General features: G+C 49.7%; 1 pseudogene; it reads left to right on the forward strand.

Annotated features, from left to right (window-relative positions):
- Positions 1-1,028: 1,028 nt before the first annotated feature.
- On the forward strand, positions 1,029-2,104 carry LOC144234392 (large ribosomal subunit protein eL8 pseudogene; annotated as a pseudogene).
- The last annotated feature ends 801 nt before the right edge of the window (positions 2,105-2,905 follow it).

Genomic DNA, 2,905 nt, shown 5'->3' on the forward strand with positions numbered 1-2,905 from the left:
CCTGCCAGGACCCCCTGCCCTGGGAAAGGTAGAAGTGGAACAAGAACTGCCCGTGGGCAACACCGGACAGAACCTTGATCAGAGTCCTGCAGAGATGCAAAGAGATACCATCTTCTTGCCTACAGTCTCTCCTTGGCATGGCTTTATCTCATGCATCATCTTCCCGACTCTCCTTCAGTCTTTGACCCCACACCCCGTCCCATCTCATAAGCATGCAGTTCAGATCCTGTCTTCTCCACGAAGCTTCCTTTGGAATCACCCAATAGGTCATGCACACTTTTCCCATGCAACTCCCAGCAACTGTCTTTCCATGATTCATTCCCTCCCAACTCTGCCCTGAACTGAAACATGCCGATTGTGTGTGTCCCTCCCCCTCAATGTCACAGTGCCAGCTGCACCCTAGCTCTGACAGGATACTTCTGCAAGAATCCTATCATTTTGTACCATGCAAAATCTTTGATCATATGTTGATACTGTATTTCCAGAGAAAGAAGAGGCAGGGTCCACAAAGAGGTCAGTTACTGGAATTAGTGGCTGAGGGAAGCCATGGGCTCATTAGCCTAGGAGAGCTTTCTGAGTTGTGTACGTCCCCACCTGGTGGACAACAAGGAGGAAGAGGAGCTGATCTGAGGATTTGAGACTCCCCCTTCCCCAAGATGGTTAGAGCAGAGGAGTAAGCAAGCCAAGAAGGACCTTCAGCCAAGCAGCAATCCCTTGACCCCAGACTTTGCATTGAACCCTAAGCTTTTCCAGGACTGGCATCATGAGGGGTTGACTGGTTCCAGTGTGGGCGGTGGCCTGTCCTCTTTCCGTTTTTGACTTTTGGTTCTTAAAAACTACATTCCAAACAAGGGAAATGAAACTACTGAAGACTCTCCCCCAGCAGCCAGCTGATGTGGGGCAAGAGAACAATTCCCAGTGAAGGCCCCAAAGGAAATCCCCTCCCTGTCATGTGCCGAGTCCAGGAGAAGTGGGGGAGGCACTAGCTCACTGCTTGGCCAGGCCCAGCCGCCAAGGTAGAGGGCCAGATGGAAGCGCTGCCTTGTCTGTGGTTGGAACAGAGAACCCAAGGCCGACTGGAAAACACCGCAGGTGGAGATCTTGGTGGGGAGCCCTTCATAGAGGAGGAGAGCCCAAGCAATGCCTTGGGGGTGGGGAGGGTTGGGTTAGGCCGAGGAGAGGCCATTGCAAATAAGGGTGGTCTCTGACAGAGGGAGTACAGAGTGGGGAAAATCTGTTCTGTGTTTAGGGAAATTGTGAGCAGATCAGATTGGATAAAACCCACTCTCCTTGCAGATTGGAAAGAAGGCTAAGAGGAAGAAGGTGGTCCCAGCCCCTGCTGTTGTCAACAAGCAAGAGGCCAAGAAGATGGTTAATCTCCTGTTTGAGAAAAGGCCCAAGAATTTTGGCATCAGATAGGACATCCAGCCCAAAAGGGACCTCACCTGCTTTTTCAAATGGTCCTGCTACATCAGGCTGCAGAGGCAAAGGGCTATCCTCTAGAAACGTCTAAAAGTGCCTCTCATGATTAACCAGTTCACCCAGGCCTTAGACCACCAAACATCTATCTCTTCAACTGCTTACGCTGGCCCACAAATACAGACCAGAGACAAAGCAAGAGAAGAAGCAGATATTGTTGGCCTAGGATGAGAAGAAAGCTGTCAGCAAAGGGGATGCCCCCCCCCCACCCTTGGTGGCCGCCTGTCCTTCGAGCTGAGATTAAAACTGTCACTACCTTGATGGAAAACAAGAAGTCTTGGCTGGTAGTGATTGTACATGATGTGGATCCCATCGAGCTGGTTGTCTTTCTGCCTGTCCTGTGTTGTAAAATGGGGGTCCTCCACTGCATTATCAAGGGGAAGGCCAGACTCTGGGACATCTGGTCCACAGGAAGACCTGCACCAAAGTCACCTTCACACAAGTTAACTTGGAAGACACAGGCGCTCTGGCTAAGCTGGTGGAGGCCATCAGGACCAATTGCAATGACAGAAATGAAGACGTCCACTGTCACTGAGGAGGTAATGTCCTGGGTCTGAAGTCGGTGGCTCCCACTGCCAAGTTGGAAAAAGCAAAGGCTAAAGAACTGGCCACCAAACTGGGCTAAGTGCATGTTGTTGAATTTTCTATACATAAAAGTAATACAAAGTTCTCTTTCAAAAAAAATAATAACTAGATTAAACGCACTTGTAGACACGTGTTCAAGTGTCGGAGGTAACAATGATGAGAGGTTGGAGGCAAGATCAGGCTACAAGAGGCAACTATACTTTCTCCTCCAGGTGACAAGTGCCCGGCTCCTTGCTTTCACCTCAGGTCTCCTCAGAAATCCTGGTGTCCTGTTTGACTCTAAACTTGGCTTTGTTACAGTTGAGCAGGAGATGGGTACAAACTCCACAACATATATGGAGCAGGCTCAAAGAAAAAGGCACAGAATCCCCCCAGATTGTCACCATCCTGAGGAAGGATGTGCTTGGCTAGGGCAGGACTGGATGCACGGTTGTACTCCAGAGAAAGTACCCTGACCCCATCTGCCTTGACCAGCCTGCTTGGGAGGGAGCCCAATCCTGGGCTATGCAGCCAGGGCTACAGCCTTGCTGGCATGACAAATGATCTGTTTTCAGCTGCAGAGCAACACTGGTTCCAACTGGAAGTCTTAGGTCCTTGCAGCTCGCTCTAGAGCTGTTGGTGCAATTTGACAACAGACTGGCTTGTCTCCACCCATCCGTCAAGACTATTGGTTTTCTAAGGGTTTTTGTTTTTGTTTTTTGAAGGGTGGAAGCTGCCTTCCTCAAAAGAAATTCTATGGAGAATCTCAATGTATAAAAACAGTTAAAAGTGGAATTACTTGCGATGAGGAGGTGATGAAGTGCCTGGAGTCCCATCAGGTCCCTCTGAGGACCTCCTAAAA

Source organism: Crocuta crocuta, unplaced genomic scaffold, assembly GCF_008692635.1.
Source record: "Crocuta crocuta isolate KB4526 unplaced genomic scaffold, BGI_CrCroc_1.0 scaffold45, whole genome shotgun sequence".
Lineage (NCBI taxonomy): Eukaryota > Metazoa > Chordata > Mammalia > Carnivora > Hyaenidae > Crocuta > Crocuta crocuta.